Genomic DNA, 10,000 nt, shown 5'->3' on the forward strand with positions numbered 1-10,000 from the left:
TTCCACAGTATTTCGTCTTTCCAAAATATCTCGTGTCATTTCCCATAAAACATCGTCTCTTCCCAGAATATATCGTTCGGGTGGCTATAAACAAATTGCCTTTATTTTTCGCATGTTTTCCTCTTTCTGAGCAAAAACAATAGAGGCGGCCGAGGCTTGAGGCTGGGGGTAACTGTTGCTGAGATGGGGGGGGATGGGGCTGTTGTTATTACTGGAGGGGGGATTACTATTCTTACTAAAATATCACGATAACTAACACTAATAACAACAATACTAACAATAATATAGTAGTAGTAGTAGTAGTAGTAGTAACAGTAGCAGTAGTAGTAGTACCGTAGTAGTAGAAGAAATAATAATGATGATGATGATGATGATGGTAATAATAATAATAATAATAATAATAATAATAATAATAATAATACCCACACACAATACAACAACCAGCATTACCACATTACAGTTCTCAACATATATCAATTTCCTTTCAGCTTAGAACAGACCTCGCACTGAAAGGATTGAGAATATAACTTTCCTACCCTTGTTAACCGTAGAAATTAACCGTATTATTTAACCACATGTTTCTTATCCGTATTTAACCGTATGATTAGTGAATTTATTATTATTATTATTATTATTATTATTATTATTATTATTGAATCTATAATAATCAACCACGTCATTTAAACATCCCAAGTTTCCTTTTCCTCTCTCTCTCTCTCTCTCTCTCTCTCTCTCTCTCTCTCTCTCTCTCTCCAACTTCTGAAATTAGAGAGCAAGTCTAAATTTAACACCAGATCACCAAGAGGAAGGACCGTTAAGTCTGTGAGAGCAGTGTAACTCTCTCTCTCTCTCTCTCTCTCTCTCTCTCTCTCTCTCTCTCTCTCTCTCTGTAATTGAAGGAGCCGCCTTTTATGACAAACAGATAACCAACTCCATGTGTACCAGGGCCTACACACACACACACACACACACACACACACACACACACACACACACACACACACACACACACACACACATACACACACACACACACACGAGTATACACAATCATACACACGCAACACATACGCACATGGATACACATACATATATATAACACACCTAAATACATTCACTCAAACACTACTGTCATGTACACATACACATGTATATACACACATGTACATACGAATACGTTCATTAATGCACACACACACGGATACTCTCCCTCTCATTAATGCACACACACACACACACACACACACACACACACACACACACACACACACACACACACAAGGCCCAATCTTCCTGTGCTAATGACTGTATGTAAATGTGTGAATGGCAGTCTGGAGAGAGAGAGAGAGAGAGAGAGAGAGAATCCAAACGTGAATCTCACTCTCTCTCTCTCTCTCTCTCTCTCTCTCACACACACACACACACACACACACACACACACACACACACACACACACCTTTCATATTAATTCCAGCAATGAGATTTTAAAATGCCGCGGCTTCGATAGATATGCGGATTGACTGATAGATAAATTTTCGCTACGGACTCTAAATTAAGGAATATATTAACCTGTCCATTTTGTGAGGTTTATCTATCTACCGGTATATCTAACAGTGTATACCTGTGTGTGTATGTATGTATATATGTGTGTATGTATGTGTGTGGGGGGGGCGGGTCCGTCTCAATCCGACTATCTATCTATCTATCTATCTATCTATCTATCGTCATTCATCCAAAACTGTAAGCCTCAACCTGACTTTATTCCAGGTACACACACACACACACACACACACACACACACACACACACAGCCTCATCTCTCCACTAAATCCTTCCATGTCATTCTTAATCCTTCCTCAGTCTTACACACACACACACACACACACACACACACACAACAGAGAGAGAGAGAGAGGGAAAGCCACACCACACCACACCATCCACTCTATTCCATACACCACATCACACACTATACCACACCACAGTTCACTCTTCCACAAACTTTAACCACATCATACCACACCATCCAATCTCCTCCACACCACACCACATCATTCATCATTACTCCACACTTTACCACACCACACTTCCCTCCACAAACCATACCAAGACACCACAACACAATCACATCACACCACAATCCACCACCCATCCACACCACACAATACCACGACATACCACCACACCAGTCTATACCACACACGTCACTGTGGATTAGCATACGTGTCAACACCTAGCATATACCAGAGAGAGAGAGAGAGAGAGAGAGAGAGAGAGATTCAGCAATACATATTTCATCCACGTGTCAAATTTAAGGTGTTTCCACTCTTCATCTATCTATCTATCTACCTACCTATGTCTATCTATCAATGGCAGCTATAAAATCAAGCCATCCTATATTCCATTTATCTATCACCTGTCCATTCATCTTTATCTATCTATTAATCTTATCTATCAAAAATTGTCATCGAGTTCACTAGTCATCTATCCACACATCCATCCATCTATCTAACGATACGATCATCCATTCGCGACTTAACTCTGCCATCCGTTCATCCACCTACCCATCCACTTCCACCGTACATCAATATCCAGCCACCTACCCGTCCATCCATCCATCCAGCCACCCATTCAACTGTCGACTTATCCAACCATCCATCTATCTATCCATCCATCCATCCACCTATCCATCAATCTATTCGCCCATCCCTCCACCACCCAACCCTTCCCTGACCAAACCCAATCAGTAAAGTTTGTAAACCCCTTCCTTCAGCACTCAGCTCTGGACAATAGATACACAGATAGATAAATTCAGTGACATACAGATAATGGCAGGCAGAGCTAGACAGATAGATACAGATAGCTAGGCAACTAAATGCATAAAGTTACCCGATAGATAAACATAAACAGACCCAAAAATATCCTAATATCTTCCTTCCTTCCTTCCTCTCCTTATCTTTCTTCCTTTCCACCCTCCTTCCTCCCTTCCTCTCCCTCCTCTCTCCTCCCTCCCTCTTTCCTTCTCTCCTCTCCCTATCTTTCTCCCTTCCCACCCTCTTTCCTTCCTTCTCCCTTTGTTCCTTCCCACCCTCTTCCCTTCCTTCCCCCCTATCTTGAATTCCCTCGTCTCTTCCACTTTTCCCTCTTAGCTCCCTTTTTTGGTCCCTCTTCCACTTTTTTCTCCTCCCTCCCTCCTTTCCTCTTCCTCCTCTCTCCTCCCTCCCTCCTTTCCTCTTCCTCCTCACTCCTCCCTCCCTCCTTTCCTCTTCCTCCTCACTCCTCCCTCCCTCTTTCCTTCCTCCCTATTATATCCTTAACAAGACCATCTCAACTTTCCTTCATTAGATTCAATAAAGACCTTTCCCTCACTCTCCCCCCCCTCTCTTTCTCCTCCCCCTCTACCCTTCTCCCTCCTTCCTCTCCATCTTTCCCGTAATTTCTCTCTCTCTCTCTCTCTCTCTCTCTCTCTCTCTCTCTCTCTCTCTCTCTCTCTCTCTCTCTCTCTCTCCCAGCTAGTCTACACAGGTGAATGATTCGGAAGGTCACGGATTCGATGTAAATTATGGCATATCAGGCTAATGAGATGGCTGGATGGGCTGGAGGATGAATGGATGGACGGACGGACGGATGGATGGATGGATGGATGGATGGTTGGATGGACGGACAGATAGATGGATGGATGGATGGATGGTTGGATGAACGGACTGACGGACGGACGGACGGATGGATGGATGGATGGACGGATGGACGGACAGGCTGGCGGATGAATGGGTGGATGGATGGTTGCATGGATGGATGGATAGGAATGATGGAGGATGAATGGATGCGTAGGTAAATAAATGGATGCACAGGTGGATGCATGGACAGTTCTTCATCGTTACCGTATACAAAAGGTCAGAAAGAAGGACGGAATGAATGAATGAGTGAATGAATGACTGTCGGCAGGAAGGAAGGAAGATACTGGTTCATCCATCTTATACATCAATTCCACCTTCTTGCAATAAGCCTTTGTTTCCTTCTTTCTTTCCTTTCCTCCCCATCCATTAATTCATCATCCTTTCCTTCTTTAACCTTTCCTTCATCTCTCTCTTCCTTCGTTCACTCCCTCCCCCCAAACCTTACCTTTCCTCCAACCTATCTACTCTCTCTCTCTCTCTCTCTCTCTCTCTCTCTCTCTCTCTCATTTACATCCAAAGGGTTAATTGCATGGCAGGGCAGTTTACACAGGAAATTTATAAACCTACATCAGTTTATACAGCAGTTTATATGGCTTATTGCGTTATGTCCTTATATTTATTTCCTTACATAAATACGTACACACACACACACACACACACACACACACACACACACACACACACACACACACACACACACTTAATTAACTCACAAACACGATAAAGGACCATCTGCCCGTTTAAACACAGTCCATATTCTCTCTCTCTCTCTCTCTCTCTCTCTCTCTCTCTCACACACACACACACACACAACTACTCCACAACGCACCCAATATTAACCACAATATAACACCTCACCACAGTATTTTCCCTCACTCCACCCCTCAAGTACGATAAGAAAAAGCAATGACAATATTAGTGACAAAAACAGTAACAAAATGACAGAAAAAAAAAAATAATAATAAAAAAAATATATAAGAAACAGTAACAGAAAAGTGACAAGTGATAGAGAAAGGAACATAATTAACCTAAACCGTGACAGGAACATAAAAACAAGTGACAAACACAGTAACGACAAAAACGAGAAAAAAGACAAACTGGTGAAAAATATGCAACAAAAAATGGTAACATAAAAGTGACAAATCAATGCCATAAGAAGAGGAAGACAAGAGAAAAATAAGTGAAATATATATATATATATATATATATATATATATATATATATATATATATATATATATATATATATATATATATATATATATATATATATATATATATATATATATATATATATATATATATATATATATATATATATATAAAAGTGGAACAGAGTGGAAAATAACTGCAATGGGTAGGTTATAATGACCACCATCCACTCATATAATGTAGTGCTACTTTTAGGTGATTCTACACTGGATAACAAGCTAAATGATATCTTGTAGCCAGGAACTACTCACTACGCTGGGTGGTAAATATATCGGTATAACCAGAGGGTCGCCTGGTGGATTGGTGGATTAAGATGCTTTAATAATACGTAGCCCATAAGGATTTCAGTCAAAGGGAGGATTGGGATTTAGTACACACTTCATGCTGAAAAGGACAGGAGAGGCTGGTGAATCTTTGCAAGTAAAAAAAAAAAAAATTGCCTTGCCCCGAACCAAACACGAAATTCTGTAAAACTTAAGGCTTTCCGTATTAATCAAAACATCAATAAAACTTCCGGATATCATAACAAGGTTGTTCAGATAATCAATGCTGGTGCGAATAATCAATGCTGGTGCGGATAATCAATGCTGGTGCGGATACTCAATGCTGGTGTGGATAATCGATACTGGTATGGATAATCAATGATGGTGTGGGTAATCAATGCTGGTGTGGATAATCAATACTGGTGCGAATAATCAATGTGAAGATAATCAATGTGGTGCAAATAATCAGTGCTGGTGCGGATAATCAATGCTGGTACGGATAATCGAACAGGGAATTTCCGGATAAGAGGGGCATTAGTCCGGTTAAACGGGCTTCCGGGAGACGCTTGGGGGCAGTTGTATCTTTGCCCACGTAACCGGATTCCGATAGTGAGAGAGAGAGAGAGAGAAAGAGAGATTGGAGCCACAGACAGACAAGTAGAGAGAGAGAGAGAGAGAGAGAGAGTGGTTGGAGCCAGACAGACAAGTAGAAAGAGCGAGAAAAATCAAGAAAGAAAGGTAGAAAAAGAGAGAGAGAGAGAGAGAATGGTTGGAGCCATAGAGAGACAAGTAGAAAGAGCGAGAAACCGAGAGAGAGAGAGAGAGAGAGAAGGGGTGTACCAGAATTTAATATTACCGTGGGGAACACTTCTATACGGCTGGTTGGATCTATATAATCTCTTTCCCTCTTACTACCTGCCTGTCTATCTATCTATCTATCTATCCAAATATCTATCTATCTATCTATCTATCTACCTTGCTGGCTATGTATCCCTTTTCCTATTTATGTAGTTAATTATTCATTTTCACTAATTTTATCCATCTACCACTCAGTCTATCTATCTATCTTTTCCTGTCTATCGAGGTTATTATTCTTTTCACTCCTATTTATCTACCTGTCTATTTCTCTATCTATCAGTTTCCTTTTACTGATCCAAAATAAATCTCCATCCATTTCTATCTATCTGTCAGTTTATCTATCAATTTATCTTTCTCCTATTCACCGAAATTATATCATATCATACACACACTGAAAAAATACTAAAACATATCTATAATACAAAAAAAAAAAAAATGCAAATAAATGAAAGCATAGTCAAAAATCCTTCCAAAAACTATACAAAATGAAAAATCGAAAATTAACCCAAATAATTAAATCAAAATCCATCCATCCATTGCCAGACACCATGTATCCCAAACGGGGTGGTCAAGGGCTTAGAGTTAATTGTTTTATAGGGAGGGGCACTAATCCTCCACCAACCCCACTTGACACGTAGGGATGCCAACAGCATCTGGTGTTCCCAGGCGGTCACCCATCCAAGTACTAACCAGACCCAACGTTGCTTAACTTCGCTGATCGGACGGGAAGCGGTGTACTCAACGTGGCATGGCCGTTGTTAAATCAAAATAAAAACCGAAATAAAATAAATACAAAATCCCAAAATACTCCCCCCAAAAAAACTCGAAAAATCCCCCCAATATCGAAAAAGAATCAAAATAAATGGAAATAAATCCCACAATAAATAAGGCGGCGTTGGGTTTGCTATGGGGGGATTTCTTGAGGATTAAGTCCGGATTAAAAGGGGATTACATTGTTTTTGGCAGGGCTGGGATGTGTTCTACTCTCTCTCTCTCTCTCTCTCTCTCTCTCTCTCTCTCTCTCTCTCTCTCTCTCTCTCTCTCTCTCTCTCTCTCTCTCTCTCATTTTCCGATTTCCTCACATCTTTTACTACCGTCCTCTCACTACTCTCCTAATATTCTCTGTCTGTCTGTCTGTCTGTCTGTCTGCTGTCTGTCTGTCTGTCTGTCTGTCTCTCTCTCTCTCTCTCTCTCTCTCTCTCTCTCTCTCTGGTAATTAACTGGGGACAGAGAAGAGAAATAAATACATACATACACAGACATAGCAGGCAATGTGTGTGTGTGTGTGTGTGTGTGTGTGTGTGTGTGTGTGTGTGTGTGTGTGTGTGTGTGTGTGTGTGTGTGTGTGTGAGTGTGTGTGTGTGTGTGTGTGAGTGTGTGTGTGTGTGTGTGTGTGTGTGTGTGTGTGTGTGTGTGTGTGTGTGTGTGAGAGAGAGAGAGAGAGAGAAAAATATATATATATATATATATATATATATATATATATATATATATATATATATATATATATATATATATAGAATAGAGGTCTCAGATAGATAGACAGATAGATGAGATAAACAGGCAGATACTTCACATAGAAAATGGATATACAAACAGACATACAGACAAACCTATGCACAGATACAGACAAACAACAGGGTAGGCAGGGAGCACGCAAGTTAACAAGCAATTAAACTGTAACTATCTGGCCAGTCGTAACAGTTAACTCAGTCACTAACCTCACTCACACAACTTACCTTAATTAATCACCACCAGACACACACACACACACACACACAACTTCTTCGTGATTAGCATATGACTTCAACACACACACACACACACACACACACACACACACACACAACTTCTTCGTGATTAGCATATAACTTCAACACACACACACACACACACACACACACACTTCTTCGTGATTAGCATATAACTTCAACACACACACACACACACACACACACACACACACACACACAGAACTTCTTCGTGATTAGCATACAACTTCAACAAACACAACACACACACACACACACACACACACACACACACACGCGCAGAGTTCTTCGTGATTTGCATATAACTTTAACATCGCCTGGAGAAACTGACTTAGCCGCATCTATAACTTGTCACTAACCCCCAACAATCTCACACTCCTACCTTCACTCTAAAATCCTATAATTATAATCATACTATAACACACTAATTCCTGCATAACTCATTATACCCTACCCATAACTTCAATATTAAATTCTATAGTTATACATTTAAACTGACTATAATTCTCAGACTGTCACTATAATCCCTACACGCTCAATACAGCTCTATAATTCGGCAATAACTTTAATCTACCTGCGTCCGATAATTATCAGGGTAATTATTTTTATCGATAACTGATAATTACATCGATAGTACTGGGTTTTATTACAGATCGTATCACTATTACCCTGGAAAGAAGGAAGGAAGGAGAGAGAGAGAGAGAGAGAGAGAGAGAGAGAGAGAGAGGTAAATTACACTATCAATCCATTGTGAGGAGTAATTTTGTTGCACTGACACAATAACAAAACAATCAAATTCGTGACGTTTTCTGTCAGTAAGTTATATTGTACACAGTTATTTGGGTGTAGTTGTTTTGATAATACCAGCCGGATGTAAACAATACCACTCAACACCACAATACACCACACCACACCACACCAAACCAACATAACAGAACACAACACAATCCCACCCTACCCCATACCACACCATGTCAACCCAAACCAACCAAATCCATTCTACACCAACACAATCCATTCCAACACACCCCATCGCTACATAATCCATCCCAACCCACCCCACGTCACTCCAACACAATGCATCTCAACCCACCCCACCCCACCCCATCCCGCCCCACTCCAACACACCCAACCTCTACATAATGCAAACCAACCCACCCATACCTTTTCCACCCCAAGATATTCCATCCCAACCCTACCCACCCCACCCCACCCTACTCCAACACAACTTATCCCAACCCAACCCACCCCACCCTACCCCACTCCAACACAATTTATCCCAACCCAACCCACCCAAACCCATTCCACCCCAAGATATTCCATCCCATCCCAACCCACCCCATCCCACCACATCCCAACCCAGTCCAAGCTAAGCCCATGCCGCCTTGCTATTGTACCTCAAGACATTCCCTTTCGTCAGATGGTCTCATATCGGCTCAAACTTCAGACATTCAAGCAATTAGCCTATTCAGACCGACGGTGTATGTCTACCTATATATGCATTTATCTATTTATTTATGTATTTGTGCATCTACTGTATTTACTTACCCACTTATTTATTTCCTTTATTTTTATTTATCTTTATCAGGCAACCACCACATGATCTCCCATTCTCTATCAAGGCTTATTTTTATCGCTGTCTATCTACCCACCTATCTGTCTATCTATCTATTTATCTATTCTTATCAGGCAACCACCAGACGATTTTCCCGTGTGTGGAAGTCTTTTCGAATTGGAGGGGTTAAATACAGCCTTGAGTAACAACCTTTCACCCAGTATAAACCCCTCCTATAACAAAATAATTATCTATAGGCAGTTACAATAAAGGAATATCTAATGAAATAACTGAATAACTCCTGAAATAACTGAATAACATCTATATATTCCAATAATCGTGAATAATCGACTAGGCGCTGAATAAATGAAATAACCAGGGGCATAAAAATCAGACTCCGGCGCAAATTAATTACTCATAAAATAAATGAATAACTCCCGAATAACTGACTGACTCCTAAATAATCCAATAATCGTGAATAACCGTCCTCGTGTTGAATAATAAATGAATAACTAATAGGGACGCGATGGAATGAATTAATGTGAAGGACTGTGAGTGAGCATCAGACCTATCCAATTATTCACAAGGGCTTTTAGTGTGTGAGAGATACGGTAGCTCACATTAACACCTGTCTCTCACTCACACACACACACACACACACA

The 10,000-nt window shown here is 40.6% G+C and overlaps 1 protein-coding gene and 1 non-coding gene across 2 annotated transcripts in view; both read right to left on the bottom strand.

Moving 5' to 3' along the window:
• Positions 1 to 10,000, bottom strand: part of LOC145416735 (alpha-1A adrenergic receptor-like) — a 57,406-nt gene that overhangs the window by 37,419 nt on the left and 9,987 nt on the right. The gene's annotated exons all lie outside the window — the stretch shown is intronic.
• LOC145416824 (5S ribosomal RNA) lies at positions 6,653 to 6,771 on the bottom strand. Its single transcript, XR_013900348.1, has one exon. It is a non-coding gene; the product is annotated as a 5S ribosomal RNA (ribosomal RNA).

The sequence above is a fragment of the Coenobita brevimanus genome, chromosome 107, assembly GCF_032717465.1.
Source record: "Coenobita brevimanus isolate Jiangsu-jjx chromosome 107, ASM3271746v2, whole genome shotgun sequence".
Taxonomy (NCBI): Eukaryota; Metazoa; Arthropoda; class Malacostraca; order Decapoda; family Coenobitidae; genus Coenobita; species Coenobita brevimanus.